The sequence below is a fragment of the Mastigoproctus giganteus genome, chromosome 5, assembly GCF_048544385.1.
Source record: "Mastigoproctus giganteus isolate SK-2022 chromosome 5, ASM4854438v1, whole genome shotgun sequence".
NCBI classification, from domain to species: domain Eukaryota; kingdom Metazoa; phylum Arthropoda; class Arachnida; order Uropygi; family Thelyphonidae; genus Mastigoproctus; species Mastigoproctus giganteus.
Window position 1 is genome coordinate 164119782 of NC_143579.1, and position 12666 is coordinate 164132447.

A 12666-nucleotide genomic window follows, 5' to 3' on the forward strand; every position below is an offset into this window, starting at 1 on the left:
TTATATTTATCATTTTGAGGGTGGTGATGGGAAGAAATGGAACAGAAATATGGTGCACAGTAAATTACCTTAGAAATGTGCATAGATGGAGTTCACGAGTTGCGTCGTAAACATACAGACAATAGGTTCTCAAACTGTGGGTTGCAATCTCCAGTGGGAAGATAAAAACTTCCAGAGGGTTGTAATTTAAAAAAAAAAAAATTGTCTTAAACAGAGCAATGCAGCAAAGCAAGCTAGCTGGTCCTTATTAAAATATGTTTTTAAATTTGGTTGTTTTTTATTCCAATAAAACAGTTTTATTTTATAAAGTTGTATTTAATTATTTAATGAAGTGTTTAATTTAATTATTTATAGTATATTTATTTTTGCCAGCTCTAACTGAAAACAAATTATTAATTTTATTTATGGCGGGGGGCAGAGCAAATTCATTTATCATTTTAGGGGGTAGCAGTATCGCAATCTATGAAAATCCTTTATTTAGTTTAAAATTTATAGTGTGTGTGTGTATATATATTATATTGCTGATGTTTTTGAAGAAAGAGATAAATAAATAAATAAAAACATGGTTCTGCTGTGTGGCGTATTTCCACATTCAACAAGTTGTACATTTTTGTGATTATCCAACATGGCGCCTATCTGTATAGTTTTTCCAATATGGCGCATGTGAGGGACAGCGACACGTCTCTTTGGTTACATAACAAATTAGGAACCAGTAATGACTTGTGGTTGGGTGGCTCAATTTGTTCACAGTTAAATCAAGATGTACTTCGAAATATTAGAGAGTGTTTCATTGATTTACAACCCCAGGTGAAATTAAAACTCTTATTGTCATTTTTACACATTCCAAGGCGGAACGTCGAAGAGGTAGGTACGTTTTGCGTACTGGTCAACAGTACTCGTGATGATACATTAAATTTTCCAAGAAAATGAAATGTGTGCATTTGCGATATGCATTAGAATGAATGTAATACTTTCTGCCTGGAGTATGTGTGTGTGTGTGTGTCAACACATGCATACATATATATATCACATTATATATGTACATAGAACTCGATTATGTCAAGCGACGAGAAGATTCAAAAATTACGTAATAATTTTTTTTAAAAATAGATTTTTCAGAATTGCAGTCATAAATACCGCATTTTCCGGCTGATAATACGCACATATGTTTTAGAAATGTTTCCAGGATAAAAATTATTGTATAGGAAACATACACACAAACAAAATTGGAATGAGCAGCATCTCAGAAATCAAATTTGCTGTGGAATTCAATAACTACTGGGAGTCATGAAACAAATAAATACATGGGCAGTGTAAGAGTAACTAACAGTAAGAACAGATATATATATATATATACACCTCATGTACACCGATGCTAGTATAGTAAATAAATTTGATGAATTTGAAGAGCTGGTCAAGACATCAAAGGCAGATATTGTTGGGATATCAGAGACATGGTATCACACAGATATAAGCAATGCAGAATTGGAATTTGTGGAGTATAGGAAGGGAGGAGGGGTTATGCTGTTAGTTAAGAAATGCACTAAATCTAAGGAAGTGCATCCAGTTGACATAGATGGACAGTGCAATGCAGAGTCAGTTTGGTGTGACATAAGCACTGGGAAAGCAAAAATGAGGGTAGGAGTTTTTTATAGGCCTAATGACGCTAATGGGTACGATGAACAATTACACAGAGAAATAGTGTGTCTAATAATGGGGGATTTTAACTTCCCAGATATTGACTGGAACTTGTGGATTGGTCACTTGCACACTAGTAAGGCTTTTGTTGATTTATTGGAGGATTGTTTTTTACAGCAGCATATTAGAGAGGCAACCAGAGGGAGTAACACTCTTGATCTGATTATCAGCAGTGATTATTCATGTATTAAGGATTTACTGATAAAGGAACCACTAGGTGGCAGTGATCAAAGTGCACTGATGTGGGATGTACTTAAAGATGTAACTACTATCAGGAGTAAAGGAAGGGTTTTTGCTTTCATAAAAGTGACTACGGTGGTCTCAGAGATTTTTTTAAATTCTGTACAGTGCGACCAACAGCAAATTCTAAATGGAAGCATTGAAGGAAGTAATCTTGGAAGCTACTAGGCTTTTTGTTCCAAATAGGTGACAGATGAACTAATGAGAATCGTGTCAGAGAAGAAAAATGCATACCATGCATATAAATTATCAGGCGACACAAGTGTATGGTAGATATTGTTATCAATTTACAAAGGAGGTTAGGCAAGCAAAGGTGGATTATGAGAAATCTCTGGCAAAGGATGCAAAGAAAAAACAGCAAGGACTTCTTTACTTATGTAAACTCTAAAAGGAATGTGATGAATCAGATTGGTCCACTTGATATCAATGTTTTGATTGTAGATGATCATTCTCAGATAGCTGCCAAACTAAATGAGTATTTTGCATCTACATTCACACATGAGGAGTTATTCAAGGAGGAGGAGAGGGCCAGATGTTTATCAAACTCTAAAAGGCAGTTAAATGATTTTGTAATAACTGAGAGAAAATGGAAGAGAAATTGTTGATGTTAAACATAAGAAAGGCAGCTTGGGTGGATGAGATCTATCTAATTATATTAAAGGAGGCAGCAAATGAAGTAAGCAGTCCCAAAGCCAAAAATTGTGAGAGCATCCTTGGACTCAGGGGAAGTCCCCATGTACTGGATGTGCAAATGTATCTCCAGTTCACAAAGGGAGATTAGGGCGAAACAAGTAATTACAGACCTGTAAGTTTGACTACTGTTCCACGGAAAATAATGGAGTCACTGGTTAAAGAAGCATTGCAGGATCATCCAGACAAGAAACAGTAATAATTCAGACACAGCATGTGTTTGGTAAGGGGAAGTCTTGTCTGGCCAATTTGATTGGGTACTACGATGTGGTCACAAAACAACTGGATATCATATACTAGATTTCAGAAAGCTTTTGATACTGTTGCACATGGAAGACTACTGTACAAATTGGAGCAGCATGCCATTAAGGGCAAGTTGCTACAATGGATAAAAGGATGGTTGAGTGGGAGAACAGAGAGAGTAGTAATCAGTGGACTAATGTTATTAGTGGTGTCACCCAGGGTTCGGTGTTGGGCCCATTGTAGTTTTGTATATTTATCAATGGTATAAATGAAGATATATCAGGCTTAATGCCCAAGTTTGCAGAGGATACAAAGGTTGGCAGGGTTGTTAATAACAGCTACGCTGGTGTGCAAAACTTAAAAACCAATACCATTTCTAAAGGTTGCAACCACAAAATCTTTACTTAAGGTACTCTTTACTGGTGAGAGTAGATTCAGTCTCAGCAGCGATTCTGGATGTCAGCTAATCTGGTGAGAGGTTGGCACACGGTATCACCCCGCAAACATCACTGAAAGGGATCGATATGGTGGTCGAGGTGGTCTCGTCTGGGGAGGTGTTATCTTGGATGGACGTACACAACTCCAGTATCTGAAGTTGTGTACTGTAACCAGTACATGCTACTGTACTGAGGTAATCCTTCCCCATGTACATCTGTTCCGTGATGCCATTGGCCCTGAGTTCGTGTTTATGGATGATAACGCCACGCCACATCACACTGCAGCTGTGATATGCTTTTGGAAAGTGAGTACATTGTTCGTATGGATTGACCTGCCCATTCCGCCGATCTAAATCCCATCAAACACATATAGGACGCTCTGGGGAGACCTAGTGGCACATCCACACCCACCAGAAAATGTTCACCAGCTGAAGATGGCGCTGACAGAGGAATGGATGATGTTACTGAAGAACTTAACAACATTGTTCTAAGTATGGACAGGTGGTGCAAAGCCTGCATCGACATTACGGGTGGCCATATCTCCTACTGAGGACCACCTCTTCCCTTTGTTCCATCTTTGGCAGTGATGCATCTGTATCGTGGCAGCCAGTGCTATGTTGCCATTTTTGAATAAAGTTCATCTGTTCCGTTTTGTTTCCGTTGTTGGGTTGATGTTGTTTCCTTCATCATTTCTATACCTCACAAGGTTTCTTTGGTATGCTTTTCCCATATCCAGGCCACTCCTATGAGAAGCTACAGGTGAAAACCTGACTGGTCCTTAAATTTTGCACACCAGTGTATGACAGTATGCTGCTGCTGCTGCAACAGGAACTCGAAAAGTTGGGCAGAAGGGCTGAGAAGTGGCAACTGAAGTTTAACATTGACAAATGCAAAGTACTGCATATGGGTAGCAGTAGCCCAGAGAAATATACCAACTGGGTGGTGTTACACTCAGGGTAGTGGAGAATGAAAGAGACCTGAAGGTAATTGTGCAGTCAGATATGAAGTTTTCTGAGCTGTGCAGACAGACAGGCTCCAAAGATCGTGGGGTCTTGTCAGTGATGTGCAGGAATTTTGCTAGCAGGGATAAGGAGGTTATTATCCCGTTGTATAAGGCAATAGTCAGGCCCACCTTGAGTACTGTGTACAGGTCTGTAAGCTTCATTTTAGGAAGGATGTAGAGTTGCTAGAATGAGTACAGAGAAGGGCAACAGGACTGGTGAGGGGAACAAAGGGGTACTCTCACGAAGAAAGGCTTAAGTTCTGCAAATTGCAGTCATCTGAAGACTAGGCACCTGTGAGGTGATATGATTGAGGTGTATAAGGCCTTGAATGGTTTGAGCAGGCCCAATGCTGATGGGATTCTTCTTGTTGCTCAGATTACAAACCTGCAGGGGCCTAAACTGAAATTAAGGAAAGACAGTTGTCGAATAGATGTACAGAAATTTGCCTTTAGTTAGCAGGTAGTTGATTGCTGGAAAAACTTCCTTCTGTTGTAGAAGTTGATAGCTTAAATAAATTCAAGGAAGAAGTGGACAAACTTTTGAACCAAATGGATGGGTGAAATGGGAATTTTTTTTTTTTTTTTTTTGGCTGTTGCTGTATAAGATTGTTTTCTTGAATCATATGCCTGTACTAATGCTAATGCAAAAAATATAAAACGACACGCTATTGTTGTTAATCTCCTCATGTAACACTAATAACGCGTCATCACTACTGTCACATTCGTTGTTACTGACGTTATGATCAGAACTCACTTTTTTAAAGAGTATATCATTTCAGAGGGCTCTGGGACATATCTTGAAGACATGAAAACTCGTTTCACTAACTTACACAAATTTTTTTTCCCATTTTCATTAATAGAGGCATATGATGCAAGAAAGCAAGCTTATACAGCCAAAAAAAAAAAACCCCCTTCCCATTTTTTATTATTATTATTATTAGCCATATGGTTCAAGGAAGCCTGAAGCTTATGCTGCACTAGCCAAAAAAAAATTGAGTTAACCTGACAGAGAGAGAAAGAGAGAGAAGTAGAAAGAAATCACCAAGAAAGAGAAGAATGATGATATCCTGCTCAGGACCTTTTATTTTGCCCCTCCATTCTCTCCAAAAGTTTGTCCAGTTCTTCCTTGAATTTATTTAAGCTATCAACCTCCACAATGACTGATGGAAGTTTGTTCCAGCATTCAACCACATGCTGGCTAAAGGCAAATTTCTGCATATCTATTCTACAACCATCTCTCCTCACTTTGAATTTATAACTCCTCATATTTGCCACACCCTGCAAATGATTATCTAGACAGGGCCCCAATTATACTTCAGACACAGCATGAATTTGTTAAGGGGGAATCTTGTTTGACTAATTTGATTGGATACTACAATGTGAACACAAAGGAAATGGTTGCAAAAAATGATTTTGATATCATATACGTGGAATTCAAGAAAGCTTTTGATACCTTTGCACATAAAAGACTGCTGTACACATTGGAGCAGTGTGGCATCAAGAGCAAATTGCTGCTATAAATAAAGGGATGGTTGAGCTGGAGAAGACAGAGTGATAATCAGTAGACACAGCTGTTTGTGGACTAATTTTATTAATGGAGTTCCCCAGGGTTTGGTGTTGGGCCTATTGTTGTTTTTTTATATTTATCAATGATATTGATGAAGGGATATCAGGCTTAATGTCCAAATTTGCAAATGATACAAAAGTTGGCAGGAATGTTAATGATAGTATGCTACTGCAACATCATAATCTAGAAAAGTTAGGTAGATCGGCAGAGAAATTGAAATTTAAGTTTAATATTGACAAATGCATAGTATTGCATATGAGTGTCGTACTACACTCTGGGTGGTGGAAAATGAAAAAAGACCTGGGGATAATTGTGCATCAGATATGAAGTTCTATGAGTAGGGCCAACAGGCTGACAAGACAGCTCATGGGGTTTTGTCGATATACAGGAATTTTGCTAGCAGGGATAAGGAGGTGATTATCCTATTTATAAATCAATGGCTAAGCCAGATTTGGTATTTCTTACTGTATTCAGTTCTGGTAGCAACATTTTAGGAATAATGTAGAACTGTTGACAAAGTGCGGTTTCAGAATCGATGTGTGGAAGTTTACCTTTAGCCAGCAGGTAGTTGATTGTTGGTAGAAACAACCATCTGTTGGTATGGAAGCTGATAGGTTAAATAAATTCAAGGAAGAACTAGATCAGCATGGAGTGAATGGATAATTGAGTTGCAAATTCTGTTTTTTTTTTTTTTTTGTTTTTTTTTTTTGGCTAATGATGTATAAGCTTGCTTTCGTGCATCATTTGCTACTGCTAACACACAAAGTAGGCACACTGGAGTTGGCATTTTTTCAGACCGTAAAAAAGATTTATGATTATTTTTAAAACCACAGTTTGCTTTGCAAAGTGCACTTCTGAACATTCTGGACCTGAAGAAATTTATTTTGAAGAGGAGGTAACAGCTGATGTATGTAGATTACTGCAGTCTGCAGAAAGGCTGGTATAGCAGACAATGTAGAGTATCATATTACTATTAACAGTGGCATATTGATGGAAGAAAGTTAAATTATACATCATCATTTCCCCAAATCTAATAATTTTCTTGAATATTCATTAATTTTTTTTCAAAATACCCACTTCCATAATGCCAGATGGAAGTTTGTTCCACAAGTTAGTTTCTGGCTAAAATCAAATTTTTGCACATCTCTTCTACAACCATCCTTCCCCACTTTAAATTTATGCCTCCTCTGCATATTATCTTAGCAAGTGGAAGGATACTATCTGCATTTATTTTACTCAATCCATTCAAAGCCTTACACATTGTAATGTAATTTCCTCAAAAGTTCCTAGTCTCCAGACATTGCAATTTACAGAACTAAAGCCTTTCTTATCAAGAAAGGCTTTAGATCACACATTTATTTCCCTCAGTAACCTTGTTGCCTTTCTGTGCACTCATTCCAACAGTATAGCAGACAATGCATCTTTTTTTCCAAACCTGTGTGCAGCATTCAACATGTGGCCTAACCATTGCCTTACACAATGTGATAGTTACCTCTTTGTTCCTGCTAGCAAAATTCCTGCATATCATTGACAAAACCCCACGAAATTCCTTAGCAGCCTGTATGTGCTGTTCAAAGAACGTCATGTCTGAGTGAAATTATCCCCCCCACCCGCAGGTCTTTATCTTTTACCTCTATCCTGAGTGTGACAACATAGGCAGTATGTTATTCTGAGATTACTGCTACCCATTTGCAGTACCTTGCATTTGTTAGTGTTAAACTTCAGTTGCCACTTCTCAGCCTATCTACTTAATTTTTCTAGACCTTTTTATAGTACAATACCCTGATTTTTCTTATTAACCACCCTGTCAACCTTTGTATCGCCTACAAACATACATCGTCTGATATGCCTTCATCAGTATCATTAATAAATATTTAAATCAACAGTGCTCCTGGGAGACTCCACTATTGACATAAGTCCAAGAAGAGTAGTGCCAATTGATGATTACTCTGTCATTTCCCACCTAGTCATCCTATTATCTGTAGCAGAAACTTTCTCTTAATTCCATACTGTTGTAATTTGTACCAGTCTTTTATGTGGAATAGTGTCATTCCACAGCATTTCAGAAATCTAAGTATAAGATGTTAGAATAACTTTTTAAATCCAATTCCTTTAATATGTCCCTTAATGTATTTTGAAAATAGTTTTCTGTCATGATTTTTGAAAACATTAAAATGAAATACATCTCTGTTGGTCTACTCAATAATAAAGTACTAGCCAATCAGTTGTCTAACCGGCCAATCTGCTCTTGACTGACTGAGACACGCTTTTCCATTTTATGCTTAGTTTTTATTTATAAGTTAACTTTGGATTTGTTTGCTTAAGAAAATTTACCTCTCTTTGTGTGCAATTTATTCACATAAGGTTGTGTAAATGACACGACGTATGTAAATAACATAAGTAGGGTTGATAAAATGAAGGGTGGGGTATATAATGTAGTTTGATGTATGCGCATAGTTGAATAGGCATTGTTTTTGAGTGAGAGGAATATTTAAGTTTGTTGGGATAAGCCCATAGCCATTCCAAATGTATCACTTTTAGAGAGAGTGTAAATGATAAAAATGAAATACATATTTTTTTTTTTTTTTTTTTTTCATTTTCAAGATTATGTCAACAAATAGCTTTGCTAGAGGTAGGAATAGAATGGTTAGAAAACAAAGAGAATGTGCCTCCCAGCATGAAACAAAATGGAATGTGTCTCCTGTTTTCTTGGATATTGGTGTTTTTTGGAACTACAGGTGTCACAAGAAGGAAATCCAATATTAAAGGTGATTAACGTTTTCAGAAACTAAGTTTGTGACTTTTTTGGGAGAATAGTTATTTCGTTGAGCTTACTTAGCGTGGGGGAGGGAGCAAACAAGAAAGCAAGCTTAGATAGCATCAGACAAAAATAAATAAAAAACATAATTCCCATTTGACTTATCCATCCCCTTAATGGTTTGCATACCTCACTTGTTGTTTTTCTCAGTATAATTGGATATATTAAATCTGGCCCAGTTGTCATATTTACATTTAGCTTCTACAATTTCTCTTCTACTTTCCTCTCATTTATTAAAAAATCATTTAGCCCCTGTAATTTGATATATTTCCAGCATCTCCATCCTTAAAAAATTGCCCATGTGTGAAGTAGATGCAAAATACCTATTTAGTTTGTCATCTACCCGAGCTTGATCATCAACAGATAAACCATTCATATCTAGTGGACCAATGTGATTCATCCCCTTCCTTCTAGTGTTTACATAATAAAGAAGCCTTGACTGCTTATCTGTGCATTCTTTGTCAGGGACTTCTTGTAATCGATCTTTTCATTTCATTATTATTATTAGCCATATGGTGCAAGGAAGCCTGAGGCTTATGCTGCACCTGCCAAAAAAAAAAAAAAAAAAATTCCCAAGTTACCCTGAAAGAGAGAGAGAAGTAGAAACGAATTACCGAGAAAGAGAAGAATGATGATATCCAGCTCAGGACCCTGGGTTTGCCAAGCCCATACTCACCAGATGTCAGCCCCTGGGGTTAGGTTGCCTAACTTTTCATTCTGACTTGATTGCAGAGTAGTTTATATCTACTGTAGGCTTCTATATCGCCTAATAGTTTATATACATTCCATGCAGTTATCCTGCCACAAGTTTCATTAGTTTATCTGACAGCCATTTAGCTCCAAGCCCTGAACAGTACCACTTAATTGGTTTAAAAAGCCTATTAGCTTCTATGAGTACATCCCTCAATACTTCCCATTTAGAATTTGCCATTGGGAACTTCATTGGTTGGTCCCACTGCACAGAATTTAAAAATTGCCCAGGTATGCTGCAAACACTTTTATGAAGAGAAAAGCCCTTCCCTTTATCCTTGACAGTAGCTACATCTCTAAGTAAATCCCACATCAGTACACTATGATTACTGCCACCTAGTGGGTCTTTTATCTGCACATTCTTAGTGCATGAACAGTTGCTGCTGATAATCAAATCAAGAGTATAGCCAATCCCCATATAACGTGGTACTTCTACAATGTGGTTTTGCTCTAACATGATTGATAAATTGCAGCAATCCTCGCACAACACAGTACTTACATAACGTGGTTAGAGAATTGCAGCAAACCTCGCATAACACTGTATTATTGAGGTTTTGTGTGGGGAAACCCTGCTATTATGTTGGATGTAATTTTTCAGTTGTGGACTGAAAAATTTGATCGGAATCCTTGTCTGGATGGGTAGCACAGTAGTGTCATCACCATTCTCCCCCACACCGGGTGGAAAAGGCCCGGGTTTGAATCCCATCAATGATGCGAGTAATTTTTAAGGGCTTTTTTCACTTCGTGGCTGAGTTAGTCAGTCTCAGGCATAGATAGCAAGTTTTTCCCTCAGAAACTGGTGTTTTTCATCTAGCAAAACAGGCAAATCGACCAGAGAATAGGCCCAATTTACAGACACAATACACATAGGTATATAAATTAATTTTCCAGGTGACCCTAATGTAATTGTTTGTTTTTTGTATTGGAATCATAGCTTTATCGCTCAGAGAAGTAAAACCATCAGCATTAAATGCATGTTGGAAAAATGTATGGCCAGAGACAGTTCATTCAGGAAATATGATCGAACTGGCCGAAAATTGAATCGGTGCAATTGTAGAACTTGCTGAGGTGGTAGGAGGGGAAGGTTTTGATGATATGACTACCGAAGATGTTCAAGATTTACTAATAGAAAAAGAAGCTGGCAAAGCAGATGTGGTGGAAATGGTATCGGAGGTAAACCAAACTAATTCAGAGAATGATAGTACAGATGAAAATTCTTAAGTTCCAAATTTTATACTGTAAGCATACAGGGAGGCATCAACTTAGCCAAGCAATTAGAATCTTATTTTTGAATGCATATCCCTTGACTGAAATGAGCACAAAAGGAGCTTCAAACATTCTTAGCTCCATACCATGAAATTTACAAAGATCTATCAAGCAGAAGCAAACAAACCCAGATTACTGATTTTTAAAAGAGAGCAGAGTTCTCGTTCGATGAAGAGGAAAAAAATTAAATGAGAGTGATGAAGAAAATTAAATGAATGTACATTATTTGGCATATACGTATCACAGTTTGTAAGACGTTTGTTCACTTATTGCCATTTTTAATAAAAATTAAGTTTTTCCGGTAGTTATAAAAGATGGTGTTTTTTTGTTAGCTTTTGGAAAGTAACACCCCCCCCCCCCTTTATACTGGTTCTTAGTTCCGTATAACATGGTATTGCATTCTCTCATTTCCACTCTAACATGCTGCTGTAGAAACAGTCATCCATTAAATCTAAAAAAGCCTTGCTACTATGTGAATGACCAGTGCAGTGTTCACTCTGTCTAGTGTGACTGGATGCACTGTCTAAGATTTTGTGTGTTTCTTAACTAAGAGCATCATAACTCTTCCCCATCCCATTCTTTCTGTACAAATTGTACTCTCGTATTTAAATTCTGCATCCCTTATGTTTGAGTGACACCATATCTCCAACAAGAACATCATAACTCTTCCCCATCTCATCATACAGATTGTACTACCATATTCAAATTTTGAATCCGTTATGTCTTAATTACACCATGTCTCCAGCATCCCTACAATGTTTGCATTTGATGACTTAACCAGTACTTCCAATTCATCAAATTGATTTTCTGTGTTCCTAGCATTAGCCTACATATAATATACATTTAACTGTTTTTACTGCTAGCAACACCTGCACAGCCCATATATTTCCTTATTTCATGAGGACCCTCCTCCGGTAGGCCTTCAAATCCCTAACACCTTTCTTTCTAGATTGGTGCAGGTTCCAATAAAAGCAGTGCAAGAAACACTTTTGCGTGTGGCTGCCATTAAACAATTAGTCTGTGTATTCCCCTCTTCCCATGCTAGCAGTTTTCTGGCAGTGCCCCGGTAGTATCATCAAATATTCTTGCACCCCTTCTATTTAAGTGTATTGCAAATCTGTAAAAACAGGTTCTCCCATTAACACAAACACACCACAATACAAAAAATTCTACCCCATGAGCCTTTTATAGTCTCTCCATGATGGAACTGATTGGCAAGACTCATGTACTCTCTTGTATCATGTCTGGGCAGAAGTGTAGATATTTTCAATTTGAAACTTAAATTGTGACATTTTCTCAGCTGTACATGTTGAATAAATCCTCAGGTCACCTTTTAAGATCATTAGTACCGACATGTACAACTTATTACCTTTTGTGCTCTTAAAAGGTCTGATGCGCCTGATAAATGGCTAAAACCAACAACAACTTAAAAGGTGATAACTGCTCTACAACATTATGAACTTCTGTCCCAGGCAGACATACCCTGGTCCTATTCCACCTATCCTTTTTTTTTTTTTTTTTTAAAGCATATTTCCTCCTAGACGTCAACAATAACAGCTACCTCCTGTGGGACAAGTGCACTCTCGTGTGAAGGCTGCCATTGTGCCTTGTATTGTGTGGAGTTGGGGGAACCCCCAGAGCTGCATTACAATTAACACTATACACTGTGTGCCTTGTGTTGCCTGAGTGTAGTCTCCAGCATTGTGGTTGAGTGCTTGAAGGGTCTCCCTTTTTAATTTCTCCGACGGCTTCCACCTGTTTCTCAGCCCTCATATAAGCCATCAGAACACTGACTATGCCTAAGATCTTCACATTCTCTACAATGAAAACATAAAAAGACCCCCCCCCCACCTTTGCCCTTATGTCCCACTATGGATAACTGCAAAAAGAACACGTAGCAAAAAAGTATGTGTAATTTTCAAGAGGACCACTATTTAAAATTCTGTCCTTAGGC

At 37.6% G+C, this 12666-nt stretch overlaps 1 protein-coding gene across 1 annotated transcript in view; it reads left to right on the forward strand.

The window, feature by feature from the left end:
* Positions 1-666: 666 nt before the first annotated feature.
* Nelf-A (Negative elongation factor A) overlaps positions 667-12666 on the forward strand; it is a 152136-nt gene continuing 140136 nt past the window's right edge. Inside the window, exon 1 of the mRNA XM_090374701.1 lies at positions 667-864. The gene's annotated coding sequence lies outside the window, so the exon portion shown is untranslated. The remainder of the gene's footprint in view (positions 865-12666) is intronic.